This window comes from Notamacropus eugenii, chromosome 5 (genome assembly GCF_028372415.1).
Source record: "Notamacropus eugenii isolate mMacEug1 chromosome 5, mMacEug1.pri_v2, whole genome shotgun sequence".
Classification (NCBI taxonomy): Eukaryota; Metazoa; Chordata; class Mammalia; order Diprotodontia; family Macropodidae; genus Notamacropus; species Notamacropus eugenii.
The window spans coordinates 293,801,393-293,827,561 of NC_092876.1; the positions used below are offsets into that span (position 1 = coordinate 293,801,393).

General features: G+C 36.6%; 1 long non-coding RNA gene across 1 annotated transcript in view; it reads right to left on the reverse strand.

The window, feature by feature from the left end:
- Positions 1-26,169, reverse strand: part of LOC140506235 (uncharacterized) — a 148,879-nt gene that overhangs the window by 78,710 nt on the left and 44,000 nt on the right. The window contains exon 2 of the long non-coding RNA XR_011967825.1: positions 20,640-20,789. This is a non-coding gene — a long non-coding RNA (uncharacterized lncRNA). The remainder of the gene's footprint in view (positions 1-20,639; positions 20,790-26,169) is intronic.

Consider the following 26,169-nt stretch of genomic DNA (forward strand, 5'->3'; position numbering starts at 1 on the left):
TTGTAGATATGTATTCTATGCATGTTATATACGTGTGCATTATATCTATATGTGCATACACACCTGTGTGTACATATGTTGGCATACATATACATACATACATGTTTTGTTACTTCACAGTTATTATTTTTTCCAAGAAAATCATCCAAGAACCATGGAAGGAAATAGCAAAGAGGTATCTTCCATAATATTTTCTCCCTTTCTATTATTTCTAATTACATTTTAGATAAATTTAAATACTTCCCTAACAAATGATTTTCCCTTGGTGGCAAAATTCCATTGTTATATTATTTGAGGGCTGCTTTTAATTGCATAGTTGTTCAAGTCAATTACTACTAAAGAATACGTATCGTGGATTCTATTAGAGTTATTATTAAAAGTTATCATGGCATAGCAGAAATGTTCTATTGAAAGGAAGGCAAAACAATACTGAATTTTGGCCTTAGCTATCTTCATCGATTTCTATGAAGCAGAAAAGAAAAAAAAGATTATAGATTTAGAAGGATCATTGAGTGCATTTGCCATGCCTCCTCTCATTTTATAGACCACGAAGTTGATGTTAAATGACTTTCCTGTGGTCACACAGCTAGTAAACGTCGGAGGCAAATCCCAGCCCAGATCAGACACTAGTCCCAGATGCTAAACTATTTCTCAATGCTACTTCCTACCTGTTGATGACACATTCAATGCTTACCCTGTCTTGGACTACTATGCAAAACTTAAAATATTATGTAAATGCATTATTGATATATTCATGGAACTTCTCCACTCCTACAATCAGGAATTTTCAAAGGCATCAACCATCAATCAAAACCAAGAACAGGCCTCAAGGATGAACTAGTCCAACTCCCTCATTTTGCAAATGAGGAATGTGAGTCTATGGAACTTTCAATAACTTGCTGAAGGTCACACAAGTAATAACAAGCAAAGGCAGAATTTGAAGCCAGGATTTCTGAATCTCCAGGCAGGCCTCTACCTATAATACAATATTGTCTGACTACTCATCTCATTTTGTAATGGAATTCATATTAAAAAGATGCTGGAACAAGTCACTATCTTGCATTATTCTTTTTAAATTTGCTGTTCTTCAATCTACTGAATAGGTTGATTTTATCATCATGCCATCATGTATTTTTATTGTCACTGCTATCACTATTAGTACTCCTATAAGAATAGTTTAATATTTCAAAAGGTAGGTTAATTCTTCACAATAGAAACTCCATTCACTGACAGATCATGACCTCTTCATATATTAGTAGACAATCTTCATAACTTGATATAAAAAATCATTAATTGCCCCACAACCAGCCTTTTAGTAACTAGTCCTTCTGTTTTCCTGGCTCTTAAACAATAGACGTATCTGGTCAGTCATAATCTATTTAGTGTGCTACAGTTTAGCATAATTTACATATTCATTGAAGAAGTGAGGGCCACTTGAATGTCATAAAAAAACATCTACTACTACCGCTGCTGCTGCTGCCATGTTGGAGTGAATGAGTTAGGTGACATTTGTTTATCAAAATGGATGAATTCATGAAACTGATTCAAGCATATTATTGCTACCAGAAATTTACAGAAAGGTCATCCTCAAGGATCCCCAACTAATTGTAAATACATGTAGATTTTTGTAAAGAAACAATAGGAACAATGCAACGTATCATGGCAGGTTACAAATATTTAGCACCTACCAAATGCCTAGAAAGACATGATCAACTAATAATTCAATTACAATTATTCAATTACAAAAAAAACCCTATTTTGCCAATCTGCCCAATAGTAGGCAGAGCATGAAACAGAAAGGAAAATAATTGAATAGTGACTTGTCCCGGGACTGTTTATCTTAGATTCCATCAAATAAGAGAAAAATGAAAATGATGATGATTTTGATAGTAGCAAATGACTCACATTTACAATGATCTTGGAAGGTGTGGTTCAGTACTATTTTACAATAGTAATTATTGCTTTAACAAATGAGAAATTTAAAAAATATATTAAATAAAGAAAATTAATAGATATTTGGGAGCACTGTCACTCAACTAGCAAATGGGAAAGGTGGTACTCAAGTCACTGTACTCAACTGTGCTAATTACTGAGAGATGAAGAGATACAGCCCTGCCATCATGTAGATTTTAATTTGATAAGTAGACTGTTTGATTATTGACTTTTGTTACTGATAAAAACTAAAGTGAGGTCATTATGTTAGAATCAAGATACCGTGTATCCAACTTTGGCTGATCAGACAATATAAGATTGCAAGTTTCTACTACAGGCTGGGCACAAATAGTCCACATGAATATTTGGAGTGGAGATGTCTTTAAATTTGCACATCACCTGTTTCTTTTGAGCTACTGCAATTCTGCTTTGCTTAAAGACTACACTGTTATCTTTTAACGTGGGTACACCATGCTGGATGGTCTTATGCTAATGTTTCCCATGTCTTACAGTCAATCTCAAAGTTCTTCAGAGAGATCTTGACAGTGTCTTTCTATCTTTTTTCTGACCTCCATGTGACTGCCTGCCTTGTATGAGTTTGCTTTAAAATAGTTTTGTAGGCAAATGTACATTTGGCATTTGAACAATGTGGCTAGCCCACCAGAGATGTAATCTCTGCAGTAGAACTTGAATGCTTGGCAGTTTAGCTTGAGCAAGGACTTCAGTGTCTAGTACCCTATCTTGCTAGGTGGTCTTCAGAATCTTCCTAAGACAATTCAAATGGAAGCAGTTCTGTTTCCTGGCATGCCACTGGTAGACCATCCAGGTTTCACAGGTATATAATAGTTGAGGTCAACCTAAAAGCTCTGTTGACCTTCAGTTTGGTAGGTAGCACAAAACCTCTTCTTTTCCACACTTTTCTTGGAGCCAGAGGAGCTCTGGTAATGCATGTATCAACCTCATCATCTATCTGTACATCCCTGGAAAGCATACTACCAAGTTGTAAAGTTTCTGATTGATCAATAGGTGCTTATAGTTAAAGTACAATCAATAAATATTTATTATCTGCTATATTCTAGAAACTATATCTAGTATATATGTATATATATATATGTCTCACATATGCAGAGAATCTTCACAAAGAAGAGTCCCTTAATATTAATAGTGTCAAGAGAAATTAGGAATATTTGTTACTTAGTTATTTGCTACTCAATATTAGGCTCTTTACATGTGACAATTATATTTAAGATGCCACTATGTATAACAACAAGCTATCTAGCAGATTTGTATTCAATGGTTTATTGTTGTTCATGTGGGAAAATGACTTTGTTGACCGCGGTGTGTATTGGTTTATTGGAAAGATCTATGCATGACCAGTAGTCCTTCCTACTTTATGTACAAGTAAAGTTGTATAATATTTGAAGAATCTTCTTTTTATCTTTACCCCTTCAAACCTGAAGTCATCTGTTCAGCCTTCACCAGAAAAGAACACTTCCATTATTTTAGATGCTATCCAAACTCATCTATATACTGTTATTATTTCTGCCAATTAGTTAATTCTGTTTTCTGTAACTGGGCAGCTAGGTGGCACAGTGAATAGAGTACCAGTGCAGGAGTCAGGAGGACCTGAGTTCAAATCTCACCTCAGACATTTGACACTCACTAACTGTGTGACCTTGGGCAAGTCACTTAACCTAATTGCTTCATCCTGGGTCATCTCCAGTCATCTTGATGAATATCTGCTCACTGGATTCAGATGGCTCTGGAGGAGAAGTGAGACTGGGGACCTGCACAGCCCTCACTCAAAGCAAAGTCAAGTGCAAGTCATGTCATTATTTCTCTGATGCCATGGTCTAGAGTTTAGTAAATTACATAGTAAGTTGATCTAACCTGATGTTTTAAAATAACTCTCATGAGGATAAATGTAGGTCAATATTTAATATAAAGGAGTTGCTAAAAGAGCTAAGACCTATATGTTTGGCCCAATCTATTAAGATGCTTGTTTTCTATAGTAAATCGCTTAAAAATATATACAAAATAATTCTGGGGAAGTACTAGCAGCAGAGGTTTTTGGAAAAGGTCTCTTCTCTCAGACAGTGCTTATTCTGGGCCTTAAAGCAAACCAAGGATTTGAAGAAGCAGGAGGTGAGGAAAGAGGGCATTTCAGACCCAAGGAAAGGCTACATAGGTAGAAAGTAGAAAGGCACGTGTTTCAATTGTTTTCTCCATCTCTGAACTCCTCTAACACTTTTTCTCTAACCTGTGGTGGCACAGTTTAGATTATTAATCATTTGCCTAAAAGTTTGCCAATTATCTCATCCCACCCTCTCCTTACACTTCAGCTGTTTTTCACCTAAAATCATTACATTTTGCTCTTCTGCAAGTAAATAGCTTACTTCAAAGTAGATTAAAGTTATCTAGAGGTAAATGGGCCATTTTGATGCTCCTTCAAAGTTTTCTATCCCACATGTGCATAGAATTGCAGAGGTGAAAGGGATCTTAAATGTCCTGTAGTCTAATACTAGATAGGTCAGCCACATGTCCAAGGTCACCTAGTTATTTAGAGAAGGAGCTGGGTAAGAATCCATGACTTCTGATGACATACGCCACATTTTCTTCTTACTGTACCACAGGGCCAAGAGATGTTCTCAAAAACCCAATTCAACACCAGTAGGCAATTAACTTATATTAAGAAAATGGAATATTTAATTGGTTTCTAAGTCAATGTTAATATATTATTTCTATCAACTACTTAATTCTGTTCTCTGTAACTGGGCAGCTAGGTGGTGCAGTAGATAGAGTAGGAGTCAGGAGGACCTGAGTTCAAATCTCACCTCAGACACTTGACACTCACTAGCTATATGACCTTAGGCAAGTCACTTAACCCCAATTGCCTCATCCTGGGCCATCTCCAGTCATCCTGATGAATATCTGGTCACTGGATTCAGATGGCTCTGGAGGAGAAATGAGGCTAGTGACCTGCACAGCCCTCCTGCACTCAAAACAAAGTCAATTTGCAAGTCATGTCATCATTTCTCTAATGGCATGGTCTTCTTTGTCAAGGGACAAACACATAACTACCAAGTTAAGTGAACTCTTTCACAGTATTCAAAATTTTTCCATTTGCTGTGACCAACGATTTAAAAAATGAATGGTGTGGAGCTGGTTGGTGGAGAACCTGTTTTCTTGGGGTTGATTATTAGGCCAAAATTAACACAAGCAGCAGAAAATTGATTTATACTTTGTCGCATCTTAGCTTCAGGGGCTACATTGAGTGCACAATCATCTGCAAACAAAAAAAAAAAATCATGCAACAACATTCTTTCCACTTTAGTCTTGGCTTGTAGCCTTTTCAAGTTAGATAGTTCAGTGGGGTACCTTCTGATACATAGGGGATGTTGGACAATAGATATGATGTAGTTAAATATACTTAATAAATAAGTGAAGCACAAGGCAATTGCTGTTTTAGTTCTGAGAAGGAATCTCACAATATCCTGTTCTTTTTGATTCATTGCCAAAAAACATCCCTTTCAACCTAAACAAGCCCTTTCCAGATCCATATTTCCCTCATCAACATTTTTCTCCTCCTCCTAGTACTACTAGTACGACCACCACCACCACCACCAATAATAATGACAATAATAATACATATAAAATAATGGTGATGGTAGTTTACATACTTGCCTTCTGTGAAAATATTGTGACATATGCAATAACATAACTTGTGAATTTTTTTTCAGTGTTCCACAATCACTCTCACACAACGTAGATTTTTTTCTTTCCTTCTCTCTCCCTCCCTCCTCCCCACCTCTCCCTCCTTCCCTGAGATGGCTTACAATTACATTCCTATTAAATGTTGTATGGAAGAATTAAAATGAATGAGAGAAATCATATAACAAACCAAAATGTAACACAAAAGGAAATGATCTGCTACATTCTGTGATTTAATTCCACAGTTCTTTCTCTGGATGTGGAAGGCATTTTGCCTTAAAAGACCAATGGGAATTTTTTAAGTCCTTGCATTGCAATGAAGTTCTAAGTCTACCAGAAAAAATCCTCATACACTGTGGTTGTTGTAATAACTTGTGAATTTTTAAACAAATGGACATTTTTAGACTCCCCACTGTTCATTATAATGAAATATGTATGCTAATATGTAGAGATAATACATTCTATCAACATTATCTGTGGATATGTAGATTATTATAAGTTGTCATCAATAAAAAAAACAGTAAAATTTAATTGGATTTTAAAAACTTCGGTCTTTGGCATCAACATGGTACTTTAATTTATTAATGAAGCAAATGATGTATTTAACATGGACCACATCTCATTTTAATCTATCTGGTAACATGCCATTAAGAGCAAGTCAGTGATTATAGGAAAATGCAGGTATTAAGAAAAAAAATCCTCTGCAATAACTCTAATAATCAAGAGTGACAACAATTTTATTAACTCTTCATTATATACAAAATGCAAAGAATATGAAACCCTATTTGAAGTCATTCCCTCAAAGGATAGAAATAAATAGTTGTCTGTTGTTCAGTCATTTTAGTCCTTTCTGAATTTTTATGATGCTATTTGAGGTTTTCTCAGCAAAGATGCTGAAGTGCTTTGTCATACCCTTCTCCAGCATATTTTATACGTGAGGGGACTGAGGTAAACAGGGTAAGTGACTTCTAGGTTCACATAGCTAAGAAGTGTCTGAGGGCAGATTTGAACTCAGGAAAATGAGTCTTCTTGACTCCAAGCCTGGAACTCTATCTACTACACCACCTAGCTGCCCAAATAATAGAATATAAAGGTTAAAATTATCAAAAGCCACTCAATAAGCAATTTTTCAAGATGAGTTTCATGTTAAATATCCATTTTAGACATAATTTACAAAGCTAACAGATAGAGCACATAATAAATACCCATGAATCCATCCCTTGAACTAAAAATAAAATTATATCCTCTTAATGTCTTTGAAATTTTCATGTCAGTTTATAGCTTTCATTAGTTTAATCCTCTGTTAAAAACAACAACACTTGTTTTGTGTCTCTATTGTTTTCTGTAATGAGAGGAAAAAACAGATTTGAAGAAGATTCACCATAATCTCTTCACCTACATATCAAATTTTATTTTATTACTGATCCCTAAGACACATCAGCCATTCCAGTCTAATAATCTCTTCAGATTTATGCTGGAACAAAAAATCTCAACATCTACCATGCTCACTCTTAGCTTTGTTCCAACCCTTAAACTCTTCCCACTTTCTACTCTCTACTCACAGCTTTTATTGCCACAGGTTTTCCTCTTGTTAGCTCTTCAAATTCAGACTCATATTTTACAGCATATTTCAATCTTCCCTCTCCTCTTCCATGAACCCTCATCCAATTATGTTACCCAACATTAGCTTCTCACTTTTTTGCATCCATAAAGCCCTTATTTTATTGATCGTTCATTTAAAAAAAATTTATTTAGTTGGTTATAGTTTACAACATTCACTTCTATAAGATTTTGAGTTTTCATTTTCTCCCCTTAGTCCTCCTAAAAACGTAATGCAATCTGATATAGGCTATACATGTACAATCATATTAAACATATTTCCACATGTTGTACAGAAGAATTAGAACAAAAGGGAGAAACCATACAAAAAAGGAGAGAATGGTATGCTTCAATTTGCTTTCAGACTTCGTGGTTCTTTCTTTCTCTGGATGCGGATGGCATTCCTCATCATGAATCTTTCGGAATTGTCTTAGCTCATTACATTGCTGAGAAGAGCTAAGTCTATCAAACTTGGTCATCATATAATGTTGCTATTACTGTGTACAATATTCGCCTGGTTCTGCTCACTTCACTCAGCATTAGGTCATGAAAAGTCTTTCCATGTTTTTCTGAAGGCTGCCTGTTCATCATTTCTTATGGAACAATAGTATTCTCTTACATTCATATAGCACTACTTGTTCAGCCATTCCCCAGTTAGGACACCCCCTAAATTTCCAATTTTTGGCTACCACAAAAAGAGCTCCTATAAATACTTTTGTACATGTGAGTCCTCTTCCCATTTTTATGATCTTTTGGGGATACAGACCTAGAAGTGGTATTGATGATTCAAAGAGTATGCAAGTTTTATAGTCCTTTGGGCATAGTTCCAAACTGATCTCCAGAATGGTTAGATCAGTTCACAACACCACCAGTAATGTATTAGTGTTCCAATTTTCCCATATCTTCTCCAAGTTTTATCATTTTCCTGTTTTGTCATGTTAGCCAATCTGATAGGTGTGAGATGATACAGCAGAACTTTTTTAATGTTCATTTCTCTATTCAATAATGATTTAGAACATTTTTTCTCTTACTATAAAAAGCTTTAATTTCTTCATATCTTTTAGCTATTTATCAATTGTAGAATGACATATTCTTATAAATTTGACTCAGTTCTCTATTTATTTTGGAAATGAGGCCTTTATCAAGCCTGTAAAATTTTTTTCCAGCTTTCTGCTTCCCTTCTAATCTTGGTTGCATGGCATTGTTTGTTGAAAAACTTTTTAATTTCATGTAATCAAAATTATCCATTTTTCATTTTATAATGTTCTCTATCTCTTGTTTGGTCATAAATTCTTTCCTTTTCCAAAGATTTGACAGGTAAACTATTCCCTTCTCTCCTAATTTGTTTATAGATTGTCTAACTCATGTACCCATTATGACTTTATCTTGTTATACAGTGTAAGATGTTGATGTATGCCTAGTTTCTACCATACTGTTATACAGTTTTCCCTGCAGTTTTTTTTTTCAGTGAGGTCTCATCCCAGAAGGTGGAATCTTTGGGTTTGTCAAAAAGTAGGTTACTATAGTCATTGACTACTGTTTGACCATTTATTTTGATACTTAACCATATACTATCTTTTTCTCTCCCTATTTTGCTCCTATGTATCTTTTGTCATCAATGGTACTACAAGGTATTTCAGGGTAACAACTATGAATGTACTCCATATGAACCCCATAAAACATTTTGAAATGAACTAAACAAATAGTAGATGATCCATCAATTTACGTCCATAGGACCATAGAGTCATAGATTTAAAACTGGAAGATACTTTAGAAACCATCAACTCCAACTTTCCTGTTTTATAGATGAGAAAAGTGAGGCTCAAAGAGCATAGGTTAGGTGAATTGTACAGTTAGCAAATGCCTGATGCAGGATACAGCCTCAGATCTTCCTGACTGTAAGTCAAGCTTTCTATTGTTGATTAATTGGCTGCTTGAAATGTACGTGTGCAGTAATACGGGTGAACTGTTATGAAATGGCTCAGAGTGTACCAAGGATCATGTTTCACCACCACATTTTTAAAAATCTAATTGGTTTTATTAATATATATTTGTCCAATGCCCAAAGTGCAGAACTAAACCATATCCATAGTTATATTCCTGCTAAAAGTGAAAGGAGAAAAGACATAAAGAATTTGCAACTAACTGGAAAGAGAGCTCACATTCTCCATGAAGAAATGAGTGAAGGAGTCAGCAAGGACTTAGCAAGAAATGAATTGGAGGAGTCATGTGCCCAACAGTAACACACAAGAAAAGAGTTTCACAGGGTCGTTAGGTAACCTATTTGCAATGCTCACCATTTATTCATTCATAAAGCAAATAGTGCAAAGTGAATTACTGAAGCTTAAGTACCAACATCCACTTCAAAAGATGAAGTACAGCTACCATATGAAGAACCATGACAAGTTTCTCCAAACCTAATCCATACATACATTGATATGTGTTGCTTCTTTGTGATGGCACGCATTGAGTCAGGAAATGCATGTTGAAGAAAAAGAGTAGCTTAAGCTATTGTAGAAATTAAATTTTTCAGAGTAAAACTGATTATCTCTCCTCCCTACCCCACCCCCACCAGAGGCTCTAGGAGACATTCCTGGAACATTCCTGAGAGGTTGTGAGTGTCTTTCTCTAATAGTCTTGGCTTTATTCCAAATTCTGTTGTGTTACACCCATTATTATTAACTGCAAATGCTTTATTCCCAGCTTCCGTTTAATCAGTTAGTGTCAATCAGCTTTTCAAAAGGGGAATTTACTTGACAGATATTACAAAAGTAGAAATACAAACACCTCCCCCTCATACGTGGATGGCATATTCTCTCCTATAGCACCTTAGTTTAGTAGTCCCTTGGGAAAGTGGGCTCAGACTTAACATAGTTTCTGAATAGCATTCACCTCACCAAATTCACTTTCCAATATAGCATAACTATATGAGTACACATCTCAGCTACTTCTAGGTTGGACTCTAAAAAGCTACTTTCTTGGGACACTCATATCTGGACATTAAATGGACCACTGACTCTACCCTGTGGACTCCCCAGAAGCTCACTATTGACTTATTAAAACTCACACACTCATAGACATCTCCAAATTCCATCACCTAAAACAGTAAAGAATAAACATAGAGGCAAAGAGCAGAGGGCTCTGTTCCAAGACCATATGTCAGCCTTAGATGAGAAAGGCCAAAAGCCTTTTCTCTAAGAGTATTGTCTCTCTTCTCTCACTGGAAGACAGCTAGGTAGGAAAAAGTCAGATAAAGGGAACTGTCCCATATTTCTGTCTATGGAGCTAATCAAAAAGTGTCCTCTTCATCCATGACAATCAGATGGTAATCAAGAAGAGAATGGCTACACATGCTCAAAATTTCTCCAAGGCAATTCTATTACATGACACGATGCCCTTTCAAAAACTGTTTCACAGCCTTTCCCCCATCAGGGATCGCATTATCCCTTTGCCCCATCCTCTACTACTACCCTGCTAAAACAGGTTTGAAAGTATAGACTAGGTTCAGCAAATGAAAGTGACCCAAACTTCTGATTCTTATGCCTACACATCTTCAAAAAGAGAGCCTCAAAGTACCGGATATTACAAAAAATAAATTAAATTAAATATGTCTTAATGAATAGAAATTGTTCATAACTATTATTAAAGTCATTTTAGAATTAACCATTTTTGTGAAGTCAGAACATTGATTGGTTGGTTGGTTGGTTGGTTCTTCTCCTTGTTCTCAAAGTAGACCAAAAAGACATCACCATGTTGGGGTCAAGGTATAGTGTGTCTGACTATGGGTGATCAGAGCACTATGAGCTTGGAAGGCTCTGCCACAGGTTGGGCACACATAGTCCACATGAACATTTGGAGTGGAGATGTCTTTAAATTTGCACATCACAGGTTTCTTTTGAGCTACTGCAATTCTGTTTTGATCACAGAGTACAGTGCCATCTTTTAATTTGAGTATACCATGCTGGATGTCTTGTGCTAATGTCCCCCATGGCTTACAATCAATTTCAAAGTTCTTCAGAGAGACCTTGAGAGTGTCCTCACATTTCTTTTTCTGACTTCCACATGAAGATTTGCCTTGTGAGTCTGCTGTAAAGTAGTCTTTTAGGCAAATGTATATTTGGCATAAGAACAATATGGTGGGTCAATCAGAATTATGCTCTCTGCAGTAGAATTCGAATGTTCAGCTCAAGAATGGACCTCAGTGTCCATTATCTTATCTTGTTAGCTGGTCTTCAGAATCTTCCTAAGACAATTCAAATGGAAGTGAATCAGTCTCCAGGCATGTTGCTAGTACACCCTCCAGATTTCACAGACACACAACAATGAGGTCACCACAATAATTCTATAGACCTTCAGTGTGGTAGGCAGTCTCATATCTCTTTCTGCCACATTTTCCTTGGAGCCAAACCAAAACTGAGCTAGCTCTGGCAATGCATATGTCAACTTCATCATCTATGTGTATGTACATCCCTTGAAAGTATACTGCCAAAGTAAGTGAACTTATCCACAGCTGGCTTCATTGAGTACACAAACACCTATGAACAAAAAATCTCACACCAACACTCTCTCCACTTTAATCTTGATATATAACCTTTTCAAATTAAATAATTTACCATCATTGTGACAGTAGTTTTTGTCCTTGTTGAAGGCATCTAACAACATGGCAGAAAATGTCATGCTAAAAAGCATGGAAGCAAGAACACAGTCTAGCTTCACTGCAGTGGTGACTGAAAAAGCTTGAGAACGTTGTCCATTATCCAGAACCCATGCAAGTATTCCATCATGAAACTGGCATACAATGCTGATAAACAGACAACCAAATCCATAAGCACTCAAAGGCTGTTGTTAGATTGAAAAAGCATAGTGTTCTAATCTTGGCATTTTTCCTGGAGTTGTTGAGCAGCAAACACAATATTGATTGTTCCTCAGCTCTTACTGAAGCCCCACTGGTTCTCAGATAGATTACCATCTTCCAGAAAAAGGATTAAGTATATTACAGAGGACTCTGACAAGAATCTTGTTGGCAGTGACGAAGATACTCCACCCTCCGCGGGGGTTGTGACAGCACAACTTATTTCCCTTTCCTTTATAGAGATGGCCATAGAGCCATCATTGAACTACTAGGGGATAATATCCTCTTGCCATATAACCTGGAAAATTTCCATCACCTTTTGTATGAGCAGTGGACCCCCTGTCTTATAAATTTCAGGTGGAATAGAATCAGTACCAGGAGTTTTATCACACAAGAGAAACCAAGTGTTTTTCAAAACTTCTTTTTTTTGGAAGTTCAGTTAGAGAGAGATTGACTTCAAATTGACGTATAAGGTTACTGGCTTTAGCAGTGATTAATGATGGTTTGTTGAGAACATTGTGGAATTATTCAACCCATCTCCCCAGGATCATGTCTTTATCACTAATCAATGTGGCTAAATCAGCACTGAGTAATTGAGGTGCACTGTAAGACTTTGGGCCATAAATAACCTTCAGGGTATCATAACAGTACTTTGGATCACTACTATCAGCCTAAAACTGAAGTTCATTTGCCTTCTTCCTGAGCTAAGAATCCTTCATCTCTCCAAGCTTCACTTGTACTTTACTTTTGATTAATGCTGCCTTCTAAGAAACAGGGGAAGTATCCACAGATGAACCCTGTGGAGCTCTCACTTTTCATTTAGCAGCTTTTGAATTTCCCAATAATTTTCATCAAACCAATCTTGATGTTGGCTGGCATTCTGACCCAGATGAGTAAATGTGGTGCTTTACACCAAATTTCTGAAAACTGCTCACTCTTTTGTACTCCACTGTTGTTAATTATGTGTTGGCTCAGCTTTTCCTTCAAGTTATCAATTAAGGTTTGCAAAAGTGCTATAAGCTGTTAACATTAAGTTTTTTGGTAGTCATCTAGCCCTGGGACTGCTGTTTTTGTTGAATGCAAATGTTTAGCTTGGAGAGGATAAGTCCATAATCAGTTCAGCGCTTTGTACCACATGGGACCCTTAGTCACTCTCACATCCTGCTTGTCTCTTCTCCTTACAATGACATAGTCTATTAAATACTAATGTTTACTGTGAGGATGCATCCATGACATTTTACTGCATTTTGGAAAACAGAATATAGTTTTAGTGATGAGAATGCCACGAGATGCACAAATCTTCAGTAATAAGTGATCATTGCTGTTATTTCCAACACGATTTGTCCCTGGCACATCAGATATTCTGTGCCCATCCAGCATTAGAGTCACCTAGAATTATAACGTCTTTCAGTACATCGATGATGAGGTCTCCAGAGCTTCATAAAAGTTTTCTTTGACCTCCTTAGGGTTCATCATGGTGGGAGTCTATGTATTGATGATGGTGGCATGGCACCTTCCTAGAAGGGGCAATCATATTGTCATGAGTCTATTATTAACTCCTTTGGGGAGGAGTCAACCTTGTTGACTAGGTTAGTTTTAATTGCAAAACCTATGCCAGTCACTACAGAAACATGTGCATCCAGCTCTGACCTTGATAAGTTGGCCTTCATTTGAAGCCTTGTTTCACTCAGGACTGCTATTGAATGTCATGCCTGCTGAGTTTTCTCACAGCAAGAGTTGTTTCAGGTCTACTGGATTTTATGTTCTCCATAAGTGTGCACACATTTCATTTACCAATGGTAAATGAAATCATCTTCCCAAAAGTCTTGGTACATTGTTTTATGTTTCAACTCTAGGGTGGGATGCTCACCTGCTGAAGCAAGCAGGTCAGGTTAGGAGAAGCAGACAATTTTTAGGGCACTTTTTCTCACCCCTTCCTCACCTCAGGAGATGAACAGTGCAATCCTTAAAAAAGATTGTTTAGATACACATGGGGCTGCTGAACTTCACTGTTACTTCAATCCTGTGAGAAGAGACTACTCTATAGCCTGAGCCACCTGTGTGCAAGATTGTGGCTACAGATCTCAGTCTATCTGCACTTATTGCTTTGTCTCTTGCTGTTTGCCACAGGACTTTGAAGTAGGTAAAAATGGTAAAATGGTAATGGGTGACATCTTTTGACTCATTCATAAATTGGATTTAAGTGAGACTGAGTTGCAGAAAGTCCTCAACTTTACTGTCTCTTTCAGAATCATTGAAGTCCAGTGGTAAGACAAAAGTCATGATGACAGATGATGATTTGGGATGCAGTGGATGATCTTGGCATCTTTGATGTCTAGTCAAGTTCTACATACTCCACAACATCTGCTTCAGTCACCTTCATATCTGTTGGATTAAATTGTTCCCATCAACCTATTCTGCCAGAGGAACTTTTCATATTTGCGATCACTCCCTTAACTCATGACACGTTTGAGACCACTCAATTATTCTCAACCAAGTTCCTCCCATTTGGCAAAAAAATGTATCAGCATTTGGCCATTGTGCATGTTACAGCTTCTTGGAATCACAAGTGAGAATTGTGTAAATTAGGTGGACACCAAAGGTGGAAAGTAGCACTGAAAGGTCTCAGCATCTCTCACACTAGAGCTACCAGTATTTGCAGAACACCCTATGCCCCATTGACTAGCTTTAAAATCAACACCAATTTAGGAAAAAAAGATTAACAGACATTTCTTGAGATTATAACACTTCAATTTTATTTCTTTCCAATAGATTTTGACTAGAAAATTAATGGGAAATGGGTAAAAATTAAGACAGTGATTATGATTATCAATATTTCTCATAGAAATGTAGCTGAAATAATGCGATTATGGCAATTGCAGAACTCTGTAACAATTTTAGTTAGCAAACACTTGTTTTCTAAGCTAATCAGGGACAGCAAGGAAACCCAGGGCAACCTTGATTATGGTAGGACTATGGCTAGGCTCATAGCCGTTACAAGGAAGGGAGCAGGTACAATGGATCAGACAGGATTTCAAGCAGGTGGTCCTTAGCGTTGGTTACAGAAATTATGTTGAGTCAGATGGGAATTAAGTAATGTTGACTGGCAGTAACTCTTGACATATAGAAAACAAAATATAATGTTTATTTCACACGTAGCAGATGGTTTTGCCTGTAGCGATGACATCCCTAGAATGCCCCCAGATGCTAAATGAAGCTCCCAATGGGTAAGACTTCCTGCCTTCCCAGAATTGGAACATTTTTACTGTATTCTGACATATTTGGTATCACTCACACATCATCTTGGTGCAGAAAAAAAAGGAAGACAAAGCAGGGTTTAATAAGAACCAGAACCAGAATTACAGTATGTATCTTTACCCTGTGTTTAAAGACTGGACAAATAGAGAAATAAAAAAAAGTACCTTGCTTATATTGAATCAATCACTTCCTTCATCCCAATAGCTAAGGTTAGTATGGCTATCAGCAGCCTGTCTTTGGGACTGGTTAATAGCACTAGGTCATTTACAAGATATCAAAAAGAAGAAGGACATAGAAGATTATGAGCACCACTGTCTCACAAAATTGTGAAAAGCAATGGAATGAGAGTCTATAGAAAGCTTAGCATGCAAACCAATAAACCAGATTATCCAAAATATCATTTATATATGAAACTAAATGGGGAATAAAATATGGGACTTCAATAAGTATTTGACAAATTTATCTTACAAACCACTCTCGTTGATGACAATGTAACTTGTTCTATCATTTTAGCCATATCTGACCTGACCTCACTGGGGATTTTCTTGGCAAAGATCCTGCAGTAGTTTGCATTTCCTTCTCCAGCTCATTTTACAGATAAGGAAAGTGAGGCAAACAGGGTTAAGGGATTTGCCATTGGTTACATACTGTAAGGTTGTGAAGCCAGATTTGAACTTAGAAGAATGAATGAGTCTTCCATTGTCTTCAATTCACTGTGCCAGATGGCTGCCCAACAGTGTAACTACCAGCTTTAGTATAAGTACGCAATGTTCCACATAATATAGTGCAGGACCAGGAGTCAGGAAGACAGTTCAAATCCTGCCCCAGATATTTACTAGATGTGTGAGCCTCAAATTATTTAACTTCTCTATGCTTTCTTTCCTTATCTGTAAAATAGATATAATACTAGCACTTAGCTCATAAGTCTTTTGTGAGGATCAAATGAGATAACATATATAAAGGGCTTTGCAAACCTTAAAATGCATAATTGCTTACAATTGTTATTTTATTATAGATAGCTGGATGAGACCAAGAAGAAGCCTGTGTTGAAGGGGATGCACCTTTGCAAGAAGGTAACAATCAGTAAATAAACATTAATTAATATGATAACTGTATGCTAGAAAGTGAAGTTTGGAAGTGAAATCCCAGATCATCACTGCCTTCCAAAAGGTGAGGAAGGGAACATTATCTATGTGCCAACTTTTTCTTCTTTATGTAAAATCTCTTGTGAGAATGACTTAAACACATCTCAAGGGTATGCTTAGTGAAGCATAGGAAGAGGAGTAATAGGCTTCCATGGTCCCTACAGCAAACCACATCTTTACTCTCACATAATTGACTAAGTTGTAGAGAACACTAGATCCATCTCTGTTTATTGGCTTTTTCATTACAAAAAAATCATTTGATTCTGCAAAGATAGAAACAGGATTTTTTTAAGGTATTGAGATTGCCACCTCAATGTGACTCCACAATGTAACATATCAGCTAAAAAAATGAAATATGACTTTTGGCTATATAAAGAGGATGTTAATAGATTCACTGTATTCAGCCCTGGTAAGATTATGACTGTTGTATTTAGTTCTGGGTGCTACATTTCCAGAAAGACATTAACAAGCTGCAAGACATTCAGGTACTAGAGGTCTACCTCTCTCCTCTGTAGTGCTTTACAGACCTAAAAGGGCTCTATCAGGTATGTTAGTTTATGTTTAGCCAAATGAAGACTTTGAGGTGAGGGGGACATAACAGGTATAAGTATTTGAAGGATTATCATGTGGAAGAGAGATTAAATATTTTCTACTTGATCTTAGAGGGAAGGACAAAGACCAATTCATGTAGTTATTCTCACATAACGTTTATGGTGAGACTGGCTGGGCTTCTATATACTCTCTGGGTTTTCACGACTGCTCTCTCTTGGTTGTCTCCCTACCTGCCTTCATTCCTTCTCAGTCTGCTTTGTTGAATCTTTGTCCCTGTCATTCATACTAACTGTGTTAGGACCCCAAGATACTAACCTGGACTCTCATTTTTTCCTACGTTGTCTTATTTGAACATCACATCAGTTTTCATTGATTCAAATATTTTATCTATGCAGAAGTCTCCCATATCCATATAACTAACCTTAGTCTCACTCCTGACTTCCAGACTTGCATTCTCAACCACCTAGTAGACAATTAGAACTAAATGTCCCCAAAGCACATCAAACTTCTCATATACAAGTCATAACGAATTATCTCTTCCCCCAAATCCACCCTTTTTCTGAATCCCTTTTTGGCTGTCAAGGGTACCACCTTCCTTCCAGTCACCAGGTTCATAATCTGGGCATCATAATTAACTCCTTACTCTCACTCACCCAAATATATATAATGAATTGTCAAATATTTCCATTTCTGTCTCCACAACGTTTCAAGGACATATTCCCTTCTCTCTGTTCATATAGCCATCACTCTTTTCCATCACCTCTCACCTGGACTATGGCAAAAACTTCCTAATTGGCCTACATGCCTCAAATTTCTACCCACTTTAAACCATCCTCCACACAGCTGCCAACATGATTTTTCTAAAGCGTAGTCCCAACAATGTCATCTTTCTACTCAATACACTAGCAGATACCAATTACCCCCAGAACCAAAAATAAATTGCTCTGACCTTTAAACCACTTTACTATCTGGTTCCTTTTTAACTTACCAGTTTTATTATACATTATTCTCATAAACACACTACAGTCCAGACATGTTGTCTACTTTCTGTTCTTTATGAGGGGCAATCTATCTGCCTTTTTATTGGCTGCACTATTCTCTGGAATGATCTCACTCGCTGTCTTTATCTGTGTGTCTTGGAGTTCTTGGCTTCGTTCAAAATTCATCTCAAATTGCTTCTTCTGTAGAAGGCCTTTCCTGGTCCTGCTGCCATTTTCACTTTTTCTTTCTAATATCAATGCATCTCACAGTGCTTGGTATGTGATGAGTTTTCATATGATTTTCTTGATGAGTTCTTTTTACTTCACTGGTATAATCCCAGTGCATTGTCTTTTCAGTGAAAGCCCACATTTGTCAAATGGTGATATGTCAATGGAAAACAGGAAAGTTAACTGACCCATATGGGAATAAGACTAGTAACCTTGGTTTAAGTACATTTCGAATCAACTAAGTCACCCAGTCACGTGTAGAAAAAAGCCTACCCATTAAAGAATCTGTCCTGTGGAATTGTAGGTGGTCTACATGTTTGCATACAGTTGAAATCTGGTGTATGCTTAATTCTGTTTATCCCTTTTCTGTCATCTAATATTTCCATTTTCAGTAAATAGTAGTGGTGAGGGAAAATGCTTCTTTCTTTCATGATTCACTCAAAACTGTGATTAACTAGAGTTGGGAGCTTGAATCATAACATATTTAAGGTAATAAACCGACTAAACTATTTTTCAAGATACTTTTCTTCCAAAGGCAGATTTGCATTATGTAAAAATATGCACGTCAATATCAACATTTGAAATGTAAAAACACTTGCAGTGGAAAGGCCTTATTTACAATAATGCTGGTAAAAATCAAAGTTGTTCTGGTAAATGGAATAATGTTAATTTGGGGAACACAAAAATAACATATCGCCAGGCTATTAAGATTCATGTTTGAGTACAATATAAAGCAGTCTCAATATATGTAGCATCAGAAAAAATATAGCCTTCAAACTCTATATTAGTTGAATACTGAAACATACATTACAGTTTCATTACAGCAATCTTGCCTTCTAATTTAAATATTGGGTTGCCCTTGACAGGGGAAAAAAATATCATTTTAGTTCTGCCACTGAATGGTTTGAATATTTTAAAGATAAAATTTGTGCTGGGAAATGATGTCAAGAACTTGACAGACTGGTGAACTTTTCAAAAAGAGTTCATTAACCCTTTCTGTGATCTGCATAAGACTCAAAGAAGGCAGGTCCACATGAGGTAATTGGTATAGTGCAACACTAACTTTCAAGAAGTCCTAGATTCAAACCAAGCCTGTAACACTTAATAGCTGTGCGACCCTGAGAAAGTCATTCAAACTTTTTTTCTAGGTAAGTCAATAAGTATTTATTAATAAGTACATTTCGTGCTGGGCACTGAGCTAAATGTTGGGGAATTAAAGAAAGGTAAAAATGAACAATCTCTACTTTGATGCTTTTATTATGCTTTTATATTCTTCATGAAAATTCCTGGCACAATGGTTCTCTAAGTGTGGTCTGTGGAGCTCTGGGGGTCCTCGAGACCTTTGTAAGACATCTGTGAGTATAAAGCTATTTTTATAATAATATAAGACATTATTTACTTACCAAAATATCCTTCCCTTTTCCAACTACATATCAGTGCGAGGCCAGATTTTCTTCATATATTTCGACCAAAACAACACATTGCAACAGATTGAGTGCAAAAGCAGATATATGAATCCATCTGTCTTCCTTTAAGCCAAACATCAGAGATTTGCAAAAATATGAACAATGCTACTCTCCTACCTATTTTTTGTCTTAAAATATAATTACCTTCTATAAAAATATCATGTTAGCATGCAATGGGTCTAGTATGATTTTAATGAATTAATTATTTTAAATGACATTTTAATTTCTATTGTGGTAAATAATAATAGACAAAATCCACATATTGAAAATCTCTTTGGGGTTCTCAATAATGCTGCAGAGTATAAAGGAGATTTGAGGGCAAAACTTTTGAGAATTGCTGCCCTAGAACACATATAACAAGTCATAACTTGTTTGCAAGTTGAATTGATAGGAGTGTTCCCACGTGAGGAGGTCCCTGAACTGATGAAATCATACTTGGGTAGTATAGTGAGGGCTTTCTGTATGTGTAGCATGGAGGGGGCAGCATTCTTTGCATAGGGAGGCAGACTGGACATCTTTATTCTCTCCTACCCTCACCCTTCTCCAAGACTTGATTACTGCCAGGAGGAAAAATTTTGTCATTCTGCTCTCCTCAGGCAGAGTGTGGTACCACACCAGGATTATATCTCTCTTCCTCCTTAAATATTATTAGTCTGGGAGATATGATTTTTCAGGTTTAATCTAACTTCTGATCATTATTTCATTACTGAAGGGGTCAGGAATATAAGCTTTATAGGCAAGACTTGAACACCTTCCCACAAAAATGCCAGTTCCAAAATGAACACACATAGCAGACAGTTGATAGTAAAGCAGAAATCAAAGAAACTATACATTGGACAACATATGCCAGATAATACAGAATGAAGGGACCCTACTATCGGGAGGAAGGTCAACCAAGAGGAAAGTCAAGTCTTACCTGAAGAGAAATTCCTTGAAGTCTCTTGTGTAGCAAGCTGAAAGAGGGTTGTGACAGAAATTGCCAGCTCCTCTCATGTCAGTTTGTTCTCAGGATCTTTTCCTTCATCATCATGAAGTGTGATTGGCATCATGTATTTTCCCTCTGGAGCTGGAAACCAGAAGAGCATGAAGACACTCAAGAGCTTGAAGAAAACTGAAGAGGTGTCCTTTCTCCCATGCTCACCAACCCCATCACATCTTTCACATGGGTGGAAGACATTGATCTCCAGTACTGAGGAGACAGTCCCAAAGCAATGAGCTTTGGGACTCACATTTCAGTAGTAAATGGTGACTGTAACAACATACTACATGAATAAAAATAAGACCTAGGTAATACCCCTTTGGGTGAACATATAATGACTATGGTATGCAATGATAGTAGTTCCTTGCTAATATTTGAATTGGCATGTTACTGTTTAGTCTCTTAGACTGTTGTATATTTGCTCCATATACCATCATTTGACATGTAAAATTCTTATTTTTCACTCACTGCCTGCCTCTTGATTCAATTTAAAAATTGATTAAGGACTCACCATATACTAAGAAGTGTCTAAGGTGCAAATAAAGGGCAGGGACTTTGGTAAGGCACAAAATGGTAAACATAAAACGGTCCCTTCCCTATAGGTGTTTAAATTTTGAAAGGTAGAAAGGAAGAATATGAATCATGTAAATAAGTAAATACAAAATATTTCCAGTCAACTATAATGCAGCATAATGAATATTGAAACTGAAGTAATAGGACTTAAGTTCAAATATGACCTTTATCACCAGTTACTATCTGTGTGACTTTAGGCAAGCCACTTAAGCTCCATGGAACTCAGTTTCCTCATTTGTAAAAGGAGGGAAATATATTAGATGAACTCTGAAGTCCCTTTCAAGTAGGATGTTTGGGGCAGATAGAGGTTTTAACTGGTGATTATATTTGAGACAGATTCTTTTGAATAGCAGTTTTTCATTTTATTAAAAAAAAAAGATTGGTATGAGCATAATTTGTATTTAAATATGTGTGCTCTATTTTTGAGACTTTTATGACTCACTGGAGACTTGCTATAGTAAGGTGCTTATTACAAGATTATTTGCAAATAATCAGTGTTTAACTTTAAGCCTGACAATTCACTTGGTGCCATGAGCTTAAAGAAAAAAAATGAACAAAATTCATTAAAGACATTCAAAGCAGTACCCGTCTTACTGCTTCAAAGATTCCAGCTGTCTTTCTATCCTCTAGGGTCTATATGTCTGTTTTATTTCACTTGTTCTCCATTCTCAATCTTTCCCACCTCTCAGGCTTCTATGGAACTCAAATCATATATTTTAATAATTTATAAAATACCTCTCTCTATGTCAGTCAGGTGCTAGGTATGTTAAAATGAATCATTTCTCCTCATAGCCAGCAAAATTTATACCTGGTTATTTAAAAAAAAGTATTTGTTCTTCAACAACTGATTAGTAACCTGTCACTGTCTTCATTTTTGTCCTTCAAATGACCAGTTGTTTGACTGAAGTCAACAGTTTAAAATCTAGTTTGAATGGTCTAGGCCTCTTGAAAACTCAGTCATCTCTGACCTTTTCCTCTCTCCTTTACACCATCTACAAACAGCTGCTAAATCCTCTCAGGCTTTTTTCTGAATGTTTCATGTGTGTCTCCCTCTCTGCTCACACTGCCATCATGATCGTTCAGGGTCTGCCTCTATTCAAGTGGTTTCCTAACTAGTCTTCCTGACTCCAAATCCTGTTTTTTCCAATATATCCTTCACATAGACACTCAAGTAATCTTCCTAATTCACAGTTCTCTATGTCACTCCTCCGGTCAAAACTTTTCAATGCTCTGCCTTTATTTTTGAGAGAAAATGCAAACTCCTTAGCCTGGCATTCCATAATCTAGGTTCAACTGAATTTCCCAGTTTTATTTCACATATATCCCCTTCACACAATCTGCTTTCCAACAGAACTGGTCTGCTCTCTGTGGTATACAAAGAGTGTTCTGTTTTGAACATTCCTAACTATTATCTGCTCTCTAAACTTCACACTGTATTTTCTTCCTTTGCACAATGATGAAGACCTTGCTCATATCTGGAAAACTTTTCCTCCTCACTTCTACCACTTAAAGTCTCTGGCTTCCGTCAGAACTCAGGTCAAATGCCACCTTCTGCAGGAGGCCTTCTCAGTCCCTCCAGCTGCTGACTCCAGGTCACTTTCTATCTATTCTGTATTTTATATTTACCTATTGCATCTTCCATTACAATGCAATCCCTGATGCTTGGCACCGTTTTCTGCCTTTTCCTTCTGTCTCCCCAGCACAGTACCTGCCACATATTAAATGTTCATAAAGATGTGTTGGTTGACTAATTGAACTGATTCTGTCCTCATTTCTGCCTTTCAGAGTCCTTTATCCCTTTCTAGTTTCAGCCTATGTGTTACTTCCCTGGTTTTTCCTCATAGCTGAAATTGTATTTTCTTCCTAAATTTTCACAGGTTTTGTTATCTGGATCTCTCATTTGTAACTTGTAACACCCTGCCTTGCATCATACCTGCCTGGGTGCTCCTGTCACAGGTCACTGCTAACTCTAAATCTTATGGGAATCTATGATATTATAACTTTATTCAAAAGTTTCCAATAAACCTTATTGGAATTCTTATACCAAGGGGCATGAGCACTTGGAGGAGGGGTCAGATTTGGGGATTTACTTATTCTTCTTTGAACAAGAAACTGAAGGAAATCAAGTCTAGTGGTAGAAGAGAGAGAGCTAGTCGTATAATTGTAGGTTTGGCATTTAAAAGGACAAGCACAGTCATCTAATCCAACTCCTTCGGTATATACATGAAGAAACTGAGGCTTGAAGAAGTTTCATGATTTACCCAGGGTCATGCAAGTCATAATAGAAAGTGGCAGAGTTGGATTTAACTTTTAATACAACCAATTTGAAATAGGAATTGAACTATTAATTTCATCAATACAGTTATCCCTTCCACATTGTGGGGGTTAGGAGAAAGGCACTCCTGTGATCAAGAAAATCCACATGATAAGTTCTTGGGCCTCCCTTCACATTAGAGAAGAAGTCTGATTTTTTTTTTCTTTGTCTTTTACGGTGTGTTTTCAGTATCCTATTTTAAAATTTGTGTTAACTATTTGGTCATAGACTCTGTGTCATCTATTGACCTTTGCATGTCATATGTGGCTTATGCAAAGTTTCCCCCCAATCTCATTTAATTTCTTATGCTGACCCACAATTTATTGAAATCAGGATAAGGAAAATTGCAGTATGAAAGGAATAACTGTGTAGAGTACTCCAATTTGAGGAAATTACCTCTATAGATCAGGTTATAGAGCAGCTCACCTGTTATGAAACTTACAGTTAAGTTGCCTAGAGCACTGGAAGATTATGGGACATTATGTGATTTGCTGGGGGTTCCAGGACTTCCAGACTCTAAGGTGTGCTCCCTATCCAAGTCTACCACCTCTCACAACTAGGTTAAATGTAATTTAATTGCAAAGAGTGTTTTCTATCTTTAAAGAATCCTGTTCTATTCCTTCTCTATTGGAGTATTTCCAATCATCACTTCTGGTTTCAAAAGGAGATATGAGCACGTTCCCCCTCACCCCCACCCCTTCTTATTTTCCTTGCTATGAAGCATATGGACTTTTTTCTAGCTGAGTACTGAGAATCAGATGAGGGAAGGAATAATTACCCTATGTTCCATCTGGCAGAAACAAGTACACGTCTGTTTCTGTATGTTTTGTATTTGCTCTTTCTTGATCAATGAGTATCCCAGTGTATTCATATCTAGAACTAGCAGTGATTTTATGAACCTCACAAGTTCAGAGGTCCTAGGGGTTCAGCAGTTTCAGTGTCCCTGAAGCAACAAAAGCTGATTGCAGGGAAAATTTTGCAGAGGAGTCAGTCACTGAAAAGAATGTTCATCTATGCTTAGCTGTTGTTATAGACAATAGCAAACTAAAATGAAATGTAAAGTGCCTAATTTAGCAGCCTTTCAAATTGTTCTATGTCCTGATGAAGTTTAATTTCCAGCATCTCAGCACACTGTGACAGTAATTATAAATTTAATTGCTGAATTCTGTTTAAATAAGTATTTCTTTCTATGTTTAATATTTTTCCTGTGCAGGAATAAATTACCTGTCCCTATGTCCAATTCATATTTCATGTTAGCTAACTCATTTATTCACCACCTGCCTTGGAGATTCCCTTGGAATTCTGAGATATGTATTTTTTATTATTATTATCGTTATTCCTTACATCGTCAGATAAAAGTTTGATGGTAATCCAATAAATTTGAAAATGGGGAACCAAAGTCTCCTAATTGGAGGTCAGATTTCATCAGAACTGAACTCAGCACCATTGTGATGGCTGAACTAAATAGAGGGAGAAGTACAAGACTCAAAGCCTACTTATATAGCCTGCTTCCCTATGCTAGTTACCAAAGCAAGAATCATAGTAAAAATAATTCACATTTATATAAGACTTTACAAATGACAAAGTGTTTGGTATGAATGATCTTATTTTGTCTTTGCAAAGAACCCAGGAAGCAAGGTGAATATTAGTACTCATATTTTACAGATGAGGATGCAGAGATAAGGGAGTGAACTGGTTTCCCCCGTGGTGTCATAAGGGACAGACAGAACAACCACTTGCTAACTAGAAAGGACCAAAGAGATGATAAATACCAGCTACTTGATGAAGACAGACCAAGAATGGTCAAACAACGCATCAAAATTCACACAAATGGAGAAAGGAGAACAGAAGCCACATGTATCTGTTACAAGGTAATTGTGCTTTTCACTCTTCAAAAGAAAATCAATAAAATATATAGGAGCTTCTCTTTATAAAACAAATAGGATTTTAAATGTAATTTATATTTAATTTAATCTCAATTTATACTTTCTTCAAAAGAAAATATTTTAAATTATTTCTTCCTTCCAATTTTCATTGCAGGAAAAGTTAGTAATATATGTCTATCCACATTTCAGCCTACCAATCAGAGAAGAGTTGTATACATCTAGAACATGGATTGGATAGTTCAGGTCTCCTTACCCCACCTCAGATCACATAGGAACCCTGGTGTTCTTTTCTCAGTATTACATTTTAAGGACATTGAAAAAACTGAATGTATCCAAGGGTGTCTTGAAAACTGGGAAGATTCACAAAGTAAATAAAGAACCATAAAGATCTTCAGAGGTCATAAAGATGAAGAAACTGAGGCCCAGAGAGGTGAAAAAAACTTGACCAAGGTCATTCAGCTACTAAAATGAATATTTAAGACTCAAAACTAGGTCATCTGAATCCAAATCAAGTTTTATTTCTTTTATGACACAGACAACTCTAGTCTGAAAAAGAGAAGACAGAGGAAGTATGAGAACTGTCTTTAAGTATTTGAAATGTTTTTATGTGAAAGAGAAATTACATTTTATTTTGGATTTGACCCCAGACAGGAGAACAAGGGGGTAAAAATAATTGCTAGGTATTGAAGAGAGG